The following is a 19,807-nucleotide window of genomic DNA, read 5'->3' on the forward strand; positions in this document are numbered from 1 at the left end:
TGATTACTTATTATGAACTAGTAAGGCGATCATCTATTAGCTGTGTGCGAAAAACTCGCCCAGCGTGGGGCTCGAACCCACGACCCTGAGATTAAGAGTCTCATGCTCTACCGACTGAGCTAGCCGGGCTGTGCAAGGTCAGAATTGATTACTGATTAAGAACATGTTAGACGATCAAGTATTCGATGAGAGCAAAATCTTCGCCCAGCGTGAGTCTCGAACCCACGAACCTGAGATTAAGAGTCTCATGCTCAAGCGACTCAGCTAGCCGGGCGGTGCAATTTCAGGTTTGATTACTTATTAAGATCATGTAAGCCGACCATGTAGAGGGTTAAGAGTTTCATGCTCTACCGACTGAGCTAGCCGGGCTCTGCACGGTCAGAATTGATTACTTATTAAGAACATGTGAGGCGATTATGTGTTCGATGAGAGCAACATTCTCGCCCAGCGTTGGCTTGAACCCACGACCCTGAGATTAAGAGTCTCGTGGTCTACCGACTGAGCTATCAGAGCTGTGCAAGGTCAGAATTGATTACTGATTAAGGACATGCAAGCCGATCATTTAGAGGGTAAGGATTTTCATGCTCTACAGACTGAGCTAGCCGGGCGGTGCAATGTCAGAATTGATTACTTATTAAGATCATGTTAGACGATCATGTATTTGCTGAGAGCAAAATTTTCGCCCAGCGTGAGTCTCGAACCCACGATCCTGAGATTAAGAGTCTCATGCTCAAGCGACTCAGCTAGCCTGGCGGTGCAATTTCAGTTTTGATTACTTATTAAGATCATGTAAGCAGACCATGTAGAGGGTTGGGAGTTTCATGCTCTACCGACTGAGCTAGCCGGGCTCTGCACGGTCAGAATTGATTACTTATTAAGGACATTAACTGCCTGATGCCCTACCGACTGAGCTAGCCCGGCGGTGGGTTGTAGGTCTTGATTAATTTATGTGAACATGTAAGGCGATCATCTATTACCTGTGTGCCAAAAACTCGCCCATCGTGGGGCTCGAACCCACGACCCCGAGGTTAAGAGTCTGATGCTCTACCGACTGAGCTAACCGGGCTCAGCACGGTCAGAATTGACTACTTATTAAGAACATGTAAAACGATTATGTGTGCGATGTGAGCAAAATTCTCGCCCTGCGAGGGGCTCGAACCCACGACCCTGAGGTTAAGAGTCTCATGCTGTACCGACTGAGCTTGCCAGGCTGTGCAATGTGAGAATTGATTACTTATTAAGAACATGTAAGACGATCATGTATTCGATGAGAGCGAAAAACTCGTCCAGCGTGTGGTCGAACTCACGTCCATGAGATTATGAGGTTCGTGCTCTACCGACTGGCCTAGCCGGGCTGTGTAACATACGTCTTGTTTAATTATTAAGAACATGTAAGACGATCATGTCTTAGATGACAGCGACAAAATTGGCCGGCGTGGTTGTCGAACCCACGACCCTGAGTGTAAGCGCCTCATGCCCTACCGACTGAGCTAGCCGAGAGTTGAAATGAAGGTCTTGATTACTTATTATGAACATGTAAGACGATCATCTACTAGTTGTGTGCGAAAATTTCGCCCAGCGTGGGGCTCGAACCCACGACCCTGAGATTAAGAGTCTCATGCTCTACCGACTGAGGTAGCCGGGCTGTGCAAGGCCAGTATAGAATACTTATTAAGAACATGTAAGACGATCATGTGTTCGATGAGAGCAAAATTCTCGCCCAGCGTGAGGCTCGAACCCACGACCCAGAGATTAAGAGTCTCATGCTCTACCGACTGAGCTAGCCGGGCTGTGCAACATCAGAATTGATTAATTATTTAGAACATGTAATGCCATCATATATTCGATGAGAGCAAAAAAGTCGAACAACGTGTGGTCGAACTCACGTCCCTGAGATTATGAGTCTCGTGCTCTACCGACTGGGCTAGCCGGGCTGTGTAACATAGGTCTTGTTTACTTATTAAGAACATGTAAGGCGATCATGTGTTAGATGACAGCGACAAAATTGGCCAGCGTGGGTGTCGACCCCACGACCCTGAGATTAAGGGCCACATGTCCTTCCGACTGAGCTAGCCGGGCGATGGAATGTCGGTCTTGATTACTTATTATGAACTAGTAAGGCGATAATCTATTAGCTGTGTGCGAAAAACTCGCCCAGCGTGGGGCTCGAACCCACGACCCTGAGATTAAGAGTCTCATGCTCTACCGACTGAGCTAGCCGGGCTGCGCAAGGTCAGAATTGATTACTGATTAAGAACATGTTAGACGATCATGTATTCGATGAGAGCAAAATTTTCGCCCAGCGTGAGTCTCGAACCCACGATCCTGAGATTAAGAGTCTCATGCTCAAGCGACTCAGCTAGCCGGGCGGTGCAATTTCAGGTTTGATTACTTATTAAGATCATGTAAGCCGACCATGTAGAGGGTTAAGAGTTTCATGCTCTACCGACTGAGCTAGCCGGGCTCTGCACGGTCAGAATTGATTACTTATTAAGAACATGTAAGGCGATTATGTGTTCGATGAGAGCAACATTCTCGCCCAGCGTTGGCTTGAACCCACGACCCTGAGATTAAGAGTCTCATGGTCTACCGACTGAGCTACCCGGGCTGCGCAATGTCAGAATTGGTTACTTATTAAGAACATGTAAGGCGATCATGTATTCGACGAGTGTGGTCGAACGCATGTCCCTGAGATCATGAGTCTCGTGCTCTACCGACTGGGCTGGATTGGCTGTGTAAGATAGGTCTTGTTTACTTATTAAAAACATGTAAGAAGATCATGTGTTAGATGACGGCGAGAAAACCGCCCTGCGTGGGGCACGAACCCACGACCCTGAGATTAAGAGTTTCGTGCTCTACCGACTGAGCTAGCAGAGCTGTGCAAGGTCAGAATTGATTACTGATTAAGGACATGCAAGCCGATCATTTAGAGGGTAAGGATTTTCATGCTCTACAGACTGAGCTAGCAGGGCGGTGCAACGTCAGAATTGATTACTTATTAAGATCATGTTAGACGATCATGTATTCGATGAGAGCAAAATGTTCGCCCAGCGTGAGTCTCGAACCCACGATACTGAGATCAAGAGTCTCATGCTCAAGCGACTCAGCTAGCCGGGCGGTGCAATTTCAGTTTTGATTACTTATTAAGATCATGTAAGCCGACCATGTAGTGGGTTAAGAGTTTCATGCTCTACCGACTGAGCTAGCCGGGCTCTGCACGATCAGAATTGATTACTTATTAAGGACATTAACAGCCTGATGCCCTACCGACTGAGCTAGCCCGGCGGTGGGTTGTAGGTCTTGATTAATTAATATGAACATGTAAGGCGATCATCTATTACCTGTGTGCCAAAAACTCGCCCATCGTGGGGCTCGAACCCACGACCCCGAGATTAAGAGTCTGATGCTCTACCGACTGTGCTAACCGGGCTCTGCACGGTCAGAATTGACTACTTATTAAGAACATGTAAAACGATTATGTGTTCGATGTGAGCAAAATTCTCGCCCTGCGAGGGGCTCGAACCCACGACCCTGAGGTTAAGAGTCTCATGCTGTACCGACTGAGCTTGCCTGGCTGTGCAATGTGAGAATTGATTACTTATTAAGAACATGTAAGACGATCATGTATTCGAAAAGAGCGAAAAACTCGCCCAGCGTGTGGTCGAACTCACGTCCATGAGATTATGAGGTTCGTGCTCTACCGACTGTGCTAACCGGGCTCTGCACGGTCAGAATTGACTACTTATTAAGAACATGTAAAACGATTATGTGTTCGATGTGAGCAAAATTCTCGCCCTGCGAGGGGCTCGAACCCACGACCCTGAGAGTAAGAGCCTCATGCCCTACCGACAGAGCTAGCCGGGAGGTGGAATTAAGGTCTTGATTACTTATTATGAACATGTAAGACGATGATCTATTAGTTGTGTGCGAAAAACTCGCACAGCGTGGGGCTCGAACCCACGACCCTGAGATTAAGAGTCTCATGCTCTACCGACTGAGCTAGCCGGGCTGTGCAAGGCCAGTATAGAATACTTATTAAGAACATGTAAGACGATCATGTGTTCGATGAGAGCAAAATTCTCGCCCAGCGTGGGGCTCGAACCCACGACCCTGAGATTAAGAGTCTCATGCTCTACCGACTGAGCTAGCCGGGCTGTTCAAGATCAGAATTGATTACTGATTAAGAACATGTTAGACGATCATGTAGAGGGTTAAGAGTTTAATGCTCTACCGACTGAGCTTGCCGGGCTCTGCACGGTCAGAATTTATTACTTATTAAGGACATTAACAGCCTGATGCCCTACCGACTGAGCTAGCCCGGCGGTGGGTTGTAGGTCTTGATTAATTAATATGAACATGTAAGGCGATCATCTATTAGTTGTGTGCGAAAAACTCGCCCAGCGTGGGGCTCGAACCCACGACCCTGAGATTAAGAGTTTCATGCTCTACCAACTGAGCTAGCCGGGCTGAGCAAGGTCAGTATAGAATACTTATTAAGAACATGTAAGGCGATCATGTGTTCGATGAGAGCAAAATTCTCGCCCAGCGTGGGGCTCGAACCCACGACCCTGAGGTTAGGAGTCTCATGCTGTACCGACTGAGCTTGCCAGGCTGTGCAATGTGAGAATTGATTACTTATTAAGAACATGTAAGGCGATCATGTATTCGATGAGAGCGAAAAACTCGTCCAGCGTGTGGTCGAACTCACGTCCATGAGATTATGAGGTTCGTGCTCTACCGACTGGCCTAGCCGGGCTATGTAACATACGTCTTGTTTAATTATTAAGAACATGTAAGACGATCATGTCTTAGATGACAGCGAAAAAATTGGCCGGCGTGGTTGTCGAACCCACGACCCTGAGAGTAAGAGCCTCATGCCCTACCGACTGAGCTAGCCGAGAGCTGGAATGACGGTCTTGATTACTTATCATGAACATGTAAGACGATCATCTACTAGTTGTGTGCGAAAAACTCGCCCAGCTTGGGGCTCGAACCCACGACCCTGAGATTAAGAGTCTCATGCTCTACCGACTGAGCTAGCCGGGCTGTGCAAGGCCAGTATAGAATACTTATTAAGAACATGTAAGACGATCATGTGTTCGATGAGAGCAAAATTCTCGCCCAGCGTGGGCTCGAACCCACGACCCTGAGATTAAGAGTCTCATGCTCTACCGAGTGAGCTAGCCGGGCTGTGCAATATCAGATTTGATTAATTATTTAGAACATGTAATGCGATCATATATTCGATGAGAGCAAAAAAAGTCGAACAGCGTGTGGTCGAACTCACGTCCCTGAGATTATGAGTCTCGTGCTCTACCGACTGGGCTAGCCGGGCTGTGTAACATAGGTCTTGTTTACTTATTAAGAACATTTAAGGCGATCATGTGTTAGATGAGAGCGACAAAATTGGCCAGCGTGGGTGTCGACCCCACGACCCTGAGATTAAGAGCCACATGTCCTTCCGACTGAGCTAGCCGGGCGATGGAATGTCGGTCTTGATTACTTATTATGAACTAGTAAGGCGATCATCTATTAGCTGTGTGCGAAAAACTCGCCCAGCGTGGGGCTCGAACCCACGACCCTGAGATTAAGAGTCTCATGCTCAAGCGACTCAGCTAGCCGGGCGGTGCAATTTTAGGTTTGATTACTTAGTAAGATCATGTAAGCCGACCATGTAGAGGGTTAAGAGTTTCATGCTCTACCGACTGAGCTAGCCGGGCTCTGCACGGTCAGAATTGATTACTTATTAAGAACATGTAAGGCGATTATGTGTTCGATGAGAGCAACATTCTCGCCCAGCGTTGGCTTGAACCCACGACCCTGAGATTAAGAGTCTCATGCTCTACCGACTGAGCTACCCGGGCTGCGCAATGTCAGAATTGGTTACTTATTAAGAACATGTGAGACGATCATGTATTCGACGAGTGTGGTCGAACTCATGTCCCTGAGATCATGAGTCTCGTGCTCTACCGACTGGGCTGGATTGGCTGTGTAAGATAGGTCTTGTTTACTTATTAAAAACATGTAAGAAGATCATGTGTTAGATGACGGCGAGAAAACCGCCCTGCGTGGGGCACGAACCCACGACCCTGAGATTAAGAGTCTCGTGCTCTACCGACTGAGCTATCAGAGCTGTGCACGGTCAGAATTGATTACTGATTAAGGACATGCAAGCCGATCATTTAGAGGGTAAGGATTTTCATGCTCTACAGACTGAGCTAGCCGGGCGGTTCAATGTCAGAATTGATTACTTATTAAGATCATGTTGTGCCGCCTCTGTGGTGTAGTGGTTAGCGTGGTTAGCTGCCACCCCCGGAGGTCCGGGTTCGATTCCCGGCTCTGCCACGAAATTTGAAAAGTGGTACGAGGGCTGGAACGGGGTCCACTCAGCCTCGGGAGGTCAACTGAGTAGAGGTGGGTTCGATTCCCACCTCAGCCATCCTGGAAGTGGTTTTCCGTGGTTTCCCACTTCTCCTCCAGGCGAATGCCGGGATGGTACCTAACTTAAGGCCACGGCCGCTTCCTTCCCTCTTCCTTGCCTATCCCATCCAGTCTTCCCATCCCTCCCCAAGGCCCCTGTTCAGCATAGCAGGTGAGGCCGCCTGGGCGAGGTACTGGTCATACTCCCCAGTTGTATCCCACGACCAAGAGTCTGAAGCTCCAGGACACTGCCCTTGAGGCGGTAGAGGTGGGATCCCTCGCTAAGTCCGAGGGATAAACCGAACCTGGAGGGTAAACAGATGATGATGATGATGATGATGATTAAGATCATGTTAGACGATCATGTATTCGATGAGAGCAAAATTTTCGCCCAGCGTGAGTCTCGAACCCACGATCCTGAGATCAAGAGTCTCATGCTCAAGCGACTCAGCTAGCCGGGCGGTGCAATTTCAGTTTTGATTACTTATTTAGATCATGTAAGCCGACCATGTAGAGGGTTAAGAGTTTCATGCTCTACCGACTGAGCTAGCCACGCTCTGCACGGTCAGAATTGATTACTTATTAAGGACATTAACAGCCTGATGCCCTACCGACTGAGCTAGCCCGGCGGTGGGTTGTAGGTCTTGATTAATTAATATGAATATGTAAGGCGATCATCTATTACCTGTGTGCCAAAAACTCCCCCATCGTGGGGCTCGAACCCACGACCCCGAGGTTAAGAGTCTGATGCTCTACCGACTGAGCTAACCGGGCTCTGCACGGTCAGAATTGACTACTTATTAAGAACATGTAAAACGATTATGTGTTCGATGTGAGCAAAATTCTCGCCCTGCGAGGGGCTCGAACCCACGACCCTGAGGTTAAGAGTCTCATGCTGTACCGACTGAGCTTGCCTGGCTGTGCAATGTGAGAATTGATTACTTATTAAGAATGTTACCGTGTTTTAGCGGTAGGTAGAGGTGAAAGAAGGTGCGGGCGTGAACGGGTCTCAAACTACGGAATCAAAGTTAATGTAAAATTTAACAAGATTATATTTTCTTTCCAAAATTCAGAAATAACAAGAATGGCAGGTACGGATTAGCAAAACGACAAGGTACACTTACAGTCTTTACAGGATTTAGGCTTCGAGCCCTGAAAACACAATCCTTGAGCAACTAGCCCAAGTTTGCGATATACAAATTTCAACAACGGGGCGGAAGACCCCAATCAAACCCTGGAGCACTTGCTCCAAATTACACAGTAAAGCCTCCTCGAGGCATACAACACTCATTAAAAAAAAAAAAAAAAAAAAAAAGAGCCACTCGCTCTCAACTTTAAGCCTCTCCCAGGCCACACCAAACTCCACCTTCAAGCTGTCCTCAACGGACATAAACACAGGGGTAAAATACCCAATCTACTGAGGCCTATTAAGTGAGAAAAGGTTAATTATATGGCCTCTAAAATACCAACTTGAAAGGAGGCTCTCCGCACTCCTAATACACTTTATTTAAAACCTACTTGGCGCTAGGCCTTTAAAGCAAGGGCTAATCCCATAATACAGAGGTGACTTCAGAAAAGAACAATTTACATTATATTAACGAAGAATAGGTTGAGAAAAATAAGTTCACCTCAAAACAATATGATTGGGAGCTCGAGAGGGTTAAGCACTCTCTATCCGGATATGCAGTTTAAAAAGATGAAATAGATACAAGTTTCTTTACATTTTAAGGAAGGTTACATAATGAAAAAAACTTCGGACCCGCCCCGAGAGTTAAACTGCTGAGCAAGCAAGAAAAGAAGGAATTAATCGGCCATTACCTGGTTGTTGACTGTCGCCGAAGAAAGAGGCGCTTCCCGCCCCCTGCTATGTACTTTACACACTGAAAGATGGAACAGAAGTGGCGCAGAGACCCAAAAATCAGCAGTTTATATACCCTCGCGGAAGGTTCTAGGCGTTAGGGGAAAGAAAACACCCGCCCACAATCACTTTATTGGGTAGGATACAGCAACATATTCAAGTTGGGGGAAGATACCTCGGATTGGTCAGAAATAAATTGAAGAAATTCGGGATTGGATACATACAAAACAAGGGGAAAGAAAGGGTTAATATTGCCAACTTAACTAATGACTGAAAGAAATTTAGCAAAGAAAAAACTTTTGAAATTACATTTTCTCCAAAAAACACAGTTCTTTCACTTCCCACCAGGGTGCACTATTGTTGATCTTCAGTAGTGTCCTCTAGAAGAGAAAGTTCACACTTCTTACTTCAAGCAAAACAAAAACACATCAAAAATGACACAGTTCAAAAACTCCAAATTTTCCAGGTAGTGACATCTTCTGAGAAACTAGAAAATTAATACCGTCAATAAAGTTCAGACTTCCTCCAGCAGAGGAGTTTCAATTGGCGCACATTTTAAATTAGCGGCGTGGAGGTGTACCGCCCGGTACAGACCTCCCCCCCTCCCAAAAGTTCCTCCAGGGGTAACACATGAAGTTTGTTTGCAAACAAGGTCCAAGTTTTGATGTAGATATGGAGATTAATTGCCAAAAAAATTTATAAGATTTGCTTAATGTGGTTTGATTCAGTTTCAAAAATTTTGTTGTTGCAGGTGAAGTAAAGTCTTTATGGTTGTAGAAGTTGAATTCAGAAGATAAACTTTTAATACTTGAAAGTGGAGAAAAATTTTGCAATGTCAACCAAATATTGCTGTTGAATTCCCAAGTGTAGTCATTGCTTATAGTAACTGTTCATGTAGTTGATGTTGATTAACTTGGATGGCCAGACCGGCCTTTGCAGCTTGCGTCCAAAGGAGGCCGCTCGGACCCCTCAAGTACCCTGAGATACCGATCGCCCGCACTATGAGGGGAGCAGTGGTGTTGAAACACGCCGCGCCCGCGGTGAAGACATACAGGCTGCGGGCAAGTAGCAGGTCGTGCGCCGCACATCAACCTGGGCCGGGAGGAGAGCTCCGGCTCGCCGTGCACATGTCGTCCTCGCTGGGGCCGAGGGGGCCCGTCCTCGAACCCAGTCGCGGCACAGCGCTGCGCGGCTGCGGGGGCACTGAAACATTAAAGCTAGGCGGCAGAATATTGTTGGACCATCATCTTTTTTGAGGGCACAGGCTAGGTGGAGAGGTTGAGGGGCCAGCGGCGTGCAGATATCCATGGCATTTAATAGAAGCAAGCCACAGTGTGTATAGCAGGAGACGGGAGCGTGGTAATGGCCGTGGTAAGGACAGAATGGCAGTTTAACGGCGCGGGGAGGGTTTACAAAATGCTTAAATATGAAACCAAATATCATAGAAGGGGCAGAATGCCTTAAAAGTGAAACTCAAAAAATATAACCTTCATATTCCTTTCAAAATATATGAAGCAAGTTGACACAAAATTTACACTGGTTTCACCTCTGACAGGTGAACCCTAAATATCCTCTCGGTGGCTGGATTACTTAATAATAATGTGACCGGCGTAAGGAAATCGAGAATTATACAAGGCCCATGAAATCTGGGGGCAAGCTTGCCCGCGGGAACAAAGTTCTTGACCATAACTTGGTCACCTACCTTCAAAGGGGTGGGTCTCCGTCCACGATCATACCTTTCCCTAACCTTTTCATGAGAGACTTTAAGATTGGCTTTAGCCTTCTTCCAAAGATCTTTAATATTATCTGGATCTATTGTCTCGGGTAGAATGTCACTCAGAGACCAGAGGTTAGAGAGCGGCGTGTTGGGAACAAACTTGAACATCAAAGAGGCTGGAGTAAATTTATGTGATTCATGAACCGCCGAATTCAAAGCAAAGGCTAACCAATGCAGGGACGTGTCCCACCTGGAATGATCTTCATGATGATAGGCAATAAGCGCGGACCTGAGATTACGATTAACCCGTTCAGCCAGAGACGGTTGAGGGTAATAAGCAGAAGTAGTTACATGAGAGATGGACAAGTCAAAGCAGAATTTACGAAATAAATTAGATGTAAAAGCCTTAGCATTGTCAGATACAATATATTGGCACGGACCAAAAGAAGCAAAAATAGAATTTAAGCAAGTAATGGTGGACTGAGCGGTAGCCAGCTTAGTCGGAAATAACCAGGAAAATCTTGTAAAGCCATCTACGCATACAAAGATGAACTTGTTGGCATTTCCCTTTGACTGGGGGAAGGGTCCTACATAATCAATATACAGGCGTTCCATGGGGCGCGACGCTTGATGCGAAGACAGAAGGCCTACCTTGGTGGACATGGTGGGTTTACTAAGCAAACAAGATTTACAAGCTTTTACAAGTTCACGGATTTCACCGTCCATACCTTTCCAAATGAACCTTTCACGAATCTTTTCACGAGTTTTAAAGATTCCGAGATGCCCGCCCAATGGGGTCTCATGATAGTATTTGAAGATCATAGGTACAAGAACAGCTGGAACGACAACTTTCATCATCTTATCATGCCTCGAAGGGCAACATAAAACACCATTCCTCAGAACATAAGGGACAACATGTTCCCCAGAAGAAAGGGTTTCCATTATCGGAGCCAGCGTCGGATCTTCACGTTGGTATTTCTCGATATCCCTAAAGAGCATGGGAGCATCTGTTAAGATGGCATTAACATCAAATAGTATGGACTCGGGAGGTGATGAACTGTCGACCGGTTCATGGGTCTCGACGTCGTTGGAAAACATACGGCTGAGTCCATCAGCAACAACATTTTCAGTACCTCTGATATGCCTGACATCGAATTGGAAGGCAGAAATACGGATGGCCCAACGGGCTATACGACCAGTACGACGCGGCCTACCTAAGACCCAGCTTAAAGCTTGATTATCTGTCTCCAGGTCGAATTTGACGTGTTCCAGATAGAGACGGAACTTTTCTAAGGCGAATAAGACTGCCAAACCTTCGAGCTCATAGATGGAATACTTGGCTTCTTGAGCCGATAGAGTCCTAGATGCATAGGCGATGGGTCGCCTCCCTAATTCAGTCTCTTGAAGAAGGACTGCCGCTACTGCTGACGACGACGCATCGGTTTGGACGATGAATTTCTTCGAGAAATCAGGCATAGCAAGTACAGGGGCATTACAGAGAGCTAATTTAAGATCTTCAAAAGCGGCTTGTTGAGAAGGTCCCCACTCGAATTTGATGCCTTTCCTACGAAGAAGGTTGTAGGGCGCCGCTCTATTAGCAAAGTTAGGAATAATCTTCCTGAAGAAATTCACCATACCAATGAACCTGGCGATACCTTTAATGTCCTTGGGAGGTTTAAAATCACGGATGGCCTGTGTTCTAGAATGATCGACTGCTACACCATCAGGTGACACAATATGCCCTAGGAATGACATAGAGGGCTTAGCAAAGGCAACCTTGGACAACTTGACAGTTAACCCAGCCTTACGAAGGCGATCGAGAACTTCTCGCAGATGATCTAGATGTTCTTCAAAAGTCTCTGAAAATACGACGACATCATCCAAGTAGTGATATAAGTACTCAAATTTGATGTCGGAGAAGACCCTATCTAGTAGCCTAGTGAGTACAGCTGCTCCCGTGGGGAGCCCGAAAGGCACGCGGTTGTATTCGTATAAGTTCCAGTCCGTGGCAAACGCTGTAAGATGTTTAGACTCTTCGGCAAGGAGAATTTGATTATAGGCCTGATTCAAATCCAAGATAGTAAAGAACTTGGCCTTACGGAACCATGAAAAACAAGAATGAAGGTCGGGAAGGGGCACAGATTGTAACACCACCTTCCGATTGAGAGCCCTATAATCAATGACAGGCCTGAAGCCTCCTTGGGGTTTCGGGACTAGAAAAATAGGCGAAGCATACGCCGACTTAGAGGGCCTAATAATACCATCCTTCAACATTTGATCGATGATTTCTTTCAATGCCTTCATTTTAGGTGGAGATAGCCTATATGGAGGAAAACGGACAGGAATCGAATCCGTGACCTCAATTTTGTATTCAATAAGGTCAGTAACACCAAGAGTATCCGAGAACATCTCAGGAAATGACTGACATAATTTACGAATACTATCAGCCTGCTCCTCAGGTAGATGTCTAAGGTCTAACAACATCTCATCCTGGGTAGGCGAAATAGATGAACATGATACAGAGTTACACTTTAACAAGGGAATTTTACAATTGGACGCAAACTTGAATGTGCACGACCTACTCTGGAGATCGAGCACGAGACCAGTGTGAGAAATGAAGTCCGCTCCCAGTATGATGGGGCAAGACAAGTGCTTAGCCACAAACAGTTTGATTTTCCATGTAAATTTAAAAATACGAATTTTGACCTGTACGGAACCTAGAATTTCTAATGGGGATGAATTAGCCGAAACATATTGAACAGTGGATGAGACATAGTCAGGTAGTTTACAAACAGATTTCAATTTAGAATACCATTCAGCCGAAGTAATCGAACAAACACTGCCTGAATCTAAGAGAGCTGTTACAGGTTCATTATTTAACTCAATCTTAAGAAAAGGAACAGGTGCGGGGGTATCCGCCGCAATACTAAGACATTCTTTAGGGCATTCAAAAGATGAATTTGAAGACAGATCGTTCCCTGAATTCACGACCTTTTTGTCAGGGGCTGAGCCTTGGGAAGCAGACTTAGTCGACTCAGCCGAAACCGCTAGTCACATTTTATTATTGGCATTGGTGGAATTTGCACCAGAAGTTGAGCAGGAGGGGGTGCTATTTGAGTTTGGGCAATTCTTGGCGATATGTGAGAAAGCCCCACATTTAAAACAGCCTTGTGATGAACCAGCCCCATTCCTTGTCACACTCGACTTGATCAGTGGACACTTATTGCGAAGATGGTCAGGCGACCCGCAAGCATAACATTTACGGGGTGTGACTGATCGGCGAGGTGGAGGCCGAGTATTACTAAAGGAGGGCGGGGGTTCTTTCGCAACACGCAAGGAATCGGCGTATCTCACTCCTTCCGCTGAGACGGCCAACACTTCAAGTTCGGAGAAGGTTTGCGGGCACGCCGCGAAACACAAATATGACCTATAGGGTGGTGAAATGCCTTCTACAATGGCTTGTACGATCTGATCCTCAGGAAAGTGAAGAGCAAACACCCTAGTATAAAACTTAATGTCCTGTATGAAATCGGCCAAGTTTTCATCCAGGCGTTGTACACGGTAATAGTACTTCTCTGAATCAGAGATGACCTCGCGCGGGCGGGAATAAAATTTGCAAGCAAGTGTGCATGAAAATCTTCAATAGATGACTGTTCAGCTATGGCTCTTACTATTTTATCAGAGAGAATACCAATTGCATAAGGATAGATCATTTGCAAAATTTGACATGGAGAAAGAGAAAACACCAGGGCATGATCCTGAAATTCAACTAGAAATCTTAAAAATGAAATTACTTCACTAGTGGTATTAACTGAAAACTTAGAGATACCCCTGAGCAACATTGCCAATGGATGGGGCAAACTACTGAACCCAGGTGACATAGTCGGTAAAGGTTTAAGTGGCAAGGAAGTTAATTCAGAACGTACATTAGTCAATGAGTTACGACGTTCAGACTCGTTGTCTAATGGGGCAGAAATAGTTTGAGCAGCAACGGTTTTCCTTGTTGCTTCTCCCTTAGGAGGCTCTTCCTCACTACCTGCATTCACTGTGGTGGGTAGATCGCTTTTGGGCGGAACCTCCCCCGTTAACAATTGAGTGACCTTGCTAGATAATTCGGACATATTTTCAGGCAGCGTACTAGCTTCCTTCTTCTGAACGTCATTCAACTTTAGAGACAACAGATCATTAACTCTATTTGAAAAATGAAACAGCCTAGCTTGCACACGCTTAATTTGATTAGGAGAAGGATCATTTTCATCAAAAAAACTAACTACAGAAGCTAGCCCAGTAATATTCTCCGTGATCGTGGAAAGAGAGTCGTCAATTTCTTTCTCTCCCAAATTGGGGATGGAAATGGGCAATTCAAGGGACTCTCTAAGCTTGTTGGTGTCTACTGCAACCGTGCCTCCAGATTGCACATTTCTGATAGTTAACTCATAGATCAACTCCTCCTTGCGCAAATAGTTAAGATGGAGAACATCGCGAGGGCCGGGCATGATTACAGAACAATTTTGAAAAAATCAAAAAAAAAAATTCCAGCAACTGAGAAAATTGTTAGAGTTCGGAACAAAATAATGTTTAGCCGTCAAAAGGGGCTAAAATGAGACCCATTCAACCACGCTCTGCTACCACTTGTTACCGTGTTTTAGCGGTAGGTAGAGGTGAAAGAAGGTGCGGGCGTGAACGGGTCTCAAACTACGGAATCAAAGTTAATGTAAAATTTAACAAGGTTATATTTTCTTTCCAAAATTCAGAAATAACAAGAATGGCAGGTACGGATTAGCAAAACGACAAGGTACACTTACAGTCTTTACAGGATTTGGGCATCGAGCCCTGAAAACACAATTCTTGAGCAACTAGCCCAACTTTGGGATATACAAATTTCAACAACGGGGCGGAAGACCCCAATCAAACCCTGGAGCACTTGCTCCAAATTACACAGTAAAGCCTCCTCGAGGCATACAACACACAGTTTTCAAAAAAAAAAAAAAAAAAAAAACTCGCTCTCAACTTTAAGCCTCTCCCAGGCCACACCAAACTCCACCTTCAAGCTGTCCTCAACGGACATAAACACAGGGGTAAAATACCCAATCTACTGAGGCCTATTAAGTGAGAAAAGGTTAATTATATGGCCTCTAAAATACCAACTTGAAAGGAGGCTCTCCGCACTCCTAATACACTTTATTTAAAACCTACTTGGCGCTAGGCCTTTAAAGCAAGGGCTAATCCCATAATACAGAGGTGACTTCAGAAAAGAACAATTTACATTATATTAACGAAGAATAGGTTGAGAAAAATAAGTTCACCTCAAAACAATATGATTGGGAGCTCGAGAGGGTTAAGCACTCTCTATCCCGATATGCAGTTTAAAAAGATGAAATAGATACAAGTTTCTTTACATTTTAAGGTAGGTTACATAATGAAAAAGCTTCGGACCCGCCCCGAGAGTTAAACTGCTGAGCTAGCAAAGAAAGAAGTTATTAATTGGCCATTACCTTGTTGTTGACCGCTGCCGAAGAAAGAGGCGCTTCCCGCCCCCTGCTATGTACTTTACACACTGAAAGATGGAACAGAAGTGGCGCAGAGACCCAAAAATCAGCAGTTTATATACCCTCGCGGAAGGTTCTAGGCGTTAGGGGAAAGAAAACACCCGCCCACAATCACTTTATTGGGTAGGATACAGCAACATATTCAAGTTGGGGGAAGATACCTCGGATTGGTCAGAAATAAATTGAAGAAATTCGGGATTGGATACATACAAAACAAGGGGAAAGAAAGGGTTAATATTGCCAACTTAACTAATGACTGAAAGAAATTTAGCAAAGAACAAACTTTTGAAATTACATTTTCTCCAAAAAACACAGTTCTTTCACTTCCCACCAGGGTGCACTATTGTTGATCTTCAGTAGTGTCCTCTAGAAGAGAAAGTTCACACTTCTTACTTCAAGCAAAACAAAAACACATCAAAAATGACACAGTTCAAAAACTCCAAATTTTCCAGGTAGTGACATCTTCTGAGAAAGTAGAAAATTAATACCGTCAATAAAGTTCAGACTTCCTCCAGCAGAGGAGTTTCAATTGGCGCACATTTTAAATTAGCGGCGTGGAGGTGTACCGCACGGTACAAAGAACATGTAAGACGATCATGTATTCGATTAGAGCGAAAAACTCGTCCAGCGTGTGGTCGAACTCACGTCCATGAGATTATGAGGTTCGTGCTCTACAGACTGGCCTAGCCGGGCTGTGTAACATAGGTCCTGTTTACTTATTAACAACATGTAAGACGATCATGGTCCGCCTCTGTGGTGTAGTGGTTAGCGTGATTAGCTGCCACCCCCGGAGGCCCGGGTTAGATTCCCGGCTCTGCAACGAAATTTGAAAAGTGGTACGAGGGCTGGAACGGGGTCCACTCAGCCTCGGGAGGTCAACTGAGTAGAGGTGGGTTCGATTGCCACCTCAGCCATCCTGGAAGTGGTTTTCCGTGGTTTCCCACTTCTCCTCCAGGCGAATGCCGGGATGGTACCTAACTTAAGGCCACGGCCGCTTCCTTCCCTCTTCCTTGCCTATCCCTTCCAATCTTCCCATCCCTCCATAAGGCCCCTGTTCAGCATAGCAGGTGAGGCCGCCTGGGCGAGGTACTGGTCATACTCCCCAGTTGTATCCCCCGATCGAGAGTCTGAACCTCCAGGACACTGCCCTTGAGGCGGTAGAGGTGGGATCCCTCGCTCAGTCCGAGGGAAAAACCGAACCTGGAGGGTAAACAGATGATGATGATGAAGACGATCATGTCTTAGATGACAGCGACAAAATTGGCCGGCGTGATTGTCGAACCCACGACCCTGAGTGTAAGAGCCACATGCCCTACCGACTGAGCTAGCCGGTTGGTGGAATGTAGGTCTTGATTACTTATTATGAACATGTAAGACGATGATCTATTAGTTGTGTGCGAAAAACTCGCCCAGCGTGGGGCTCGAACCCACGACCCTGAGATTAAGAGTCTCATGCTCTACCGACTGAGGTAGCCGGGCTGTGCAAGGCCAGTATAGAATACTTATTAAGAACATGTAAGACGATCATGTGTTCGATGAGAGCAAAATTCTCGCCGAGAGTGGGGCTCGAACCCACGACCCTGAGATTAAGAATCATGTAAGCCGACCATGTAGAGGGTTAAGAGTTTCACGCTCTACCGACTGAGCTAGCCGGGCTCTGCACGGTCAGAATTGATTACTTATTAAGGACATTAACAGCCTGATGCCCTACCGACTGAGCTAGCCCGGCGGTGGGTTGTAGGTCTTGATTAATTAATATGAACATGTAAGGCGATCATCTATTAGTTGTGTGCTAAAAACTCGCCCAGCGTGGGGCTAGAACCCACGACCCTGAGATTAAGAGACTCATGCTCTACCGACTGAGCTAGCCGGGCTGTGCAAGGTCAGTATAGAATACTTATTAAGAACATGTAAGACGATCATGTGTTCGAGGAGAGCAAAATTCTCGCCCAGCGTGGGGCTCGAACCCACGACCCTGAGATTAAGAGTCTCATGCTCTACCGACTGAGCTAGCCGGGCTGTGCAATATCAGAAATGATTAATTTTTTAGAACATGTAATGCGATCATATATTCGATGAGAGCAAAAAACTCGAACAGCGTGTGGTCGAACTCACGTCCCTGAGATTATGAGTCTCGTGCTCTACCGACTGATCTAGCCGGGTTGTGTAACATAGGTCTTGTTTACTTATTAAGAACATGTAAGGCGATCATGTGTTAGATGACAGCGACAAAATTGGCCAGCGTGGGTGTCGAACCCACGACCCTGAGATTAAGAGCCTCATGCCGTACCGACTAAGGTAACCGGGCGGTGGAATGTAGGTCTTGATTACTTATTATGAACATGTAAGACGATCATCTATTAGCTTCCTGCGAAAAACTCGCCCAGCGTGAGGCTCCAACCTTCGAGCCTGAGATTAAGGGTCTCATGTCCTACCGACGGATTTGCCGGGCGGTGGAATGTAGGTCTTGGTTACTTATTATGAACATGAAAAACGATTATGTGTTAGCTGTGTGCGAAAAACTCGCCCTGCGTGGTGCTCGAACCCACGACCCTGAGGTTAAGAGACTCATGCTCTACCGACTGAGCTAGCCGGGCTCTGCAAGGTCAGAATAGATTACTGATTAAGAATATGTTAGACGATCATGTATTCGACGAGTGTGGTCGAACTCATGTCCATGAGATCATGAGTCTCTTGCTCTACCGACTGGGCTAGATTGGCTGTGTAAGATAGGTCTTGTTTACTTATTAAAAACATGTAAGAAGATCATGTGTTAGATGACGGCGAGAAAACCGCCCTGCGTGGGGCACGAACCCACGACCCTGAGATTAAGAGCCTCATGCTCTACCGACTGAGCTAGCCGGGCTGTGCAAGGTTAGAATTGATTACTGATTAAGAATATGTTAGACGATCATGTATTCGATGAGAGCAAAATTTCCGCCCAGCGTTGGCTTGAACCCACGACCCTGAGATTAAGAGTCTCATGCTCTACCGACTGAGCTACCCGGGCTGCGCAATGTCAGAATTGGTTACTTATTGAGAACATGTAAGACGATCATGTATTCGACGAGTGTAGTCGAACTCATGTCCCTGAGATCATGAGTCTCGTGCTCTACCGACTGGGCTAGATTGGCTGTGTAAGATAGGTCTTGTTTACTTATTAAAAACATGTAAGAAGATCATGTGTTAGATGACGGCGAGAAAACCGCCCTGCGTGGGGCACGAACCCACAACCCTGAGATTAAGAGTCTCGTGCTCTACCGACTGAGCTAGCAGGGCTGGGCAAGGTCAGAATTGATTACTGATTAAGAACATGTTAGACGATCAAGTATTCGATGAGAGCAAAATATTCGCCCAGCGTGAGTCTTGAACCCACGACCCTGGGATTAAGAGTCTCATGCTGAACCGACTGAGCTAGCCGGGCGGTGCAATGTCAGTATTGATTGCTTATTAAGATCATGTAAGCCGACCATGTAGAGGGTTAAGAGTTTGATGATCTACCGACTGAGCTAGCCGGGCTCTGCACGGTCAGAATTGATTACTTATTAAGGACATTAACAGCCTGATGCCCTACCGACTGAGCTAGCCCGGCGGTGGGTTGTAGGTCTTGATTAATTAATATGAACATGTAAGGCGATCATCTATTACCTGTGTGCCAAAAACTCGCCCATCGTGGGGCTCGAACCCACGACCCCGTGGTTAAGAGTCTCACGCTCTACCGACTGAGCTAACCGGGCTCTGCACGATCAGAATTGACTACTTATTAAGAACATCTAAGACGATTATGTGTTCGATGTGAGCAAAATTCCCGCCCTTCGAGGGGCTCGAACCCACGACCCTGAGGTTAAGAGACTCATGCTGTACCGACTGAGCTTGCCGGGCTGGGCAATGTGAGAATTGATTACTTATTAAGATCATGTAAGACGATCATGTACTCGATGAGAGCGAAAAACTCGTCCAGCGTGTGGTCGAACGCACGTCCATGAGATTATGAGGTTCGTGCTCTACCGACTGGCCTAGCCGGGCTGTGTAACATAGGTCTTGTTTACTTATTAAGAACATGTAAGACGATCATGTCTTAGATGACAGCGACAAAATTGGCCGGCGTGGTTGTCGAACCCACGACCCTGAGAGTAAGAGTCTCATGCTCTACCGACTGAGGTAGCCGGGCTGTGCAAGGCCAGTATAGAATACTTATTAAGAACATGTAAGACGATCATGTGTTCGATGAGAGCAAAATTCTCGCCGAGAGTGGGGCTCGAA

At 46.0% G+C, this 19,807-nt stretch overlaps 14 non-coding genes across 14 annotated transcripts; all 14 read right to left on the minus strand.

The window, feature by feature from the left end:
* Window positions 1–56: 56 nt before the first annotated feature.
* Window positions 57–129, minus strand: TRNAK-CUU (transfer RNA lysine (anticodon CUU)). The gene has a single exon. It is a non-coding gene; the product is annotated as a tRNA-Lys (tRNA).
* Window positions 130–680: 551 nt separating this feature from the next.
* Window positions 681–848, minus strand: TRNAG-CCC (transfer RNA glycine (anticodon CCC)). The gene is made up of 2 exons: window positions 812–848; window positions 681–716 (listed from the first exon to the last, which is right to left on the minus strand). It is a non-coding gene; the product is annotated as a tRNA-Gly (tRNA).
* Window positions 849–1,572: 724 nt separating this feature from the next.
* On the minus strand, window positions 1,573–1,645 carry TRNAK-CUU (transfer RNA lysine (anticodon CUU)). Its single transcript has one exon. It is a non-coding gene; the product is annotated as a tRNA-Lys (tRNA).
* Window positions 1,646–1,717: 72 nt separating this feature from the next.
* TRNAK-CUU (transfer RNA lysine (anticodon CUU)) lies at window positions 1,718–1,790 on the minus strand. The gene has a single exon. It is a non-coding gene; the product is annotated as a tRNA-Lys (tRNA).
* A 361-nt stretch (window positions 1,791–2,151) lies between these two features.
* TRNAK-CUU (transfer RNA lysine (anticodon CUU)) lies at window positions 2,152–2,224 on the minus strand. The gene has a single exon. It is a non-coding gene; the product is annotated as a tRNA-Lys (tRNA).
* Window positions 2,225–3,936: 1,712 nt separating this feature from the next.
* Window positions 3,937–4,009, minus strand: TRNAK-CUU (transfer RNA lysine (anticodon CUU)). Its single transcript has one exon. It is a non-coding gene; the product is annotated as a tRNA-Lys (tRNA).
* A 72-nt stretch (window positions 4,010–4,081) lies between these two features.
* TRNAK-CUU (transfer RNA lysine (anticodon CUU)) lies at window positions 4,082–4,154 on the minus strand. The gene has a single exon. It is a non-coding gene; the product is annotated as a tRNA-Lys (tRNA).
* Window positions 4,155–4,394: 240 nt separating this feature from the next.
* On the minus strand, window positions 4,395–4,467 carry TRNAK-CUU (transfer RNA lysine (anticodon CUU)). The gene has a single exon. It is a non-coding gene; the product is annotated as a tRNA-Lys (tRNA).
* A 72-nt stretch (window positions 4,468–4,539) lies between these two features.
* TRNAR-CCU (transfer RNA arginine (anticodon CCU)) lies at window positions 4,540–4,612 on the minus strand. Its single transcript has one exon. It is a non-coding gene; the product is annotated as a tRNA-Arg (tRNA).
* Window positions 4,613–4,973: 361 nt separating this feature from the next.
* On the minus strand, window positions 4,974–5,046 carry TRNAK-CUU (transfer RNA lysine (anticodon CUU)). The gene has a single exon. It is a non-coding gene; the product is annotated as a tRNA-Lys (tRNA).
* Window positions 5,047–16,950: 11,904 nt separating this feature from the next.
* On the minus strand, window positions 16,951–17,023 carry TRNAK-CUU (transfer RNA lysine (anticodon CUU)). The gene has a single exon. It is a non-coding gene; the product is annotated as a tRNA-Lys (tRNA).
* Window positions 17,024–17,345: 322 nt separating this feature from the next.
* TRNAK-CUU (transfer RNA lysine (anticodon CUU)) lies at window positions 17,346–17,418 on the minus strand. Its single transcript has one exon. It is a non-coding gene; the product is annotated as a tRNA-Lys (tRNA).
* A 72-nt stretch (window positions 17,419–17,490) lies between these two features.
* Window positions 17,491–17,563, minus strand: TRNAK-CUU (transfer RNA lysine (anticodon CUU)). The gene has a single exon. It is a non-coding gene; the product is annotated as a tRNA-Lys (tRNA).
* Window positions 17,564–18,750: 1,187 nt separating this feature from the next.
* Window positions 18,751–18,823, minus strand: TRNAK-CUU (transfer RNA lysine (anticodon CUU)). Its single transcript has one exon. It is a non-coding gene; the product is annotated as a tRNA-Lys (tRNA).
* Window positions 18,824–19,807: the final 984 nt, after the last annotated feature.

This window comes from Anabrus simplex, chromosome 7, assembly GCF_040414725.1.
Source record: "Anabrus simplex isolate iqAnaSimp1 chromosome 7, ASM4041472v1, whole genome shotgun sequence".
NCBI lineage: Eukaryota > Metazoa > Arthropoda > Insecta > Orthoptera > Tettigoniidae > Anabrus > Anabrus simplex.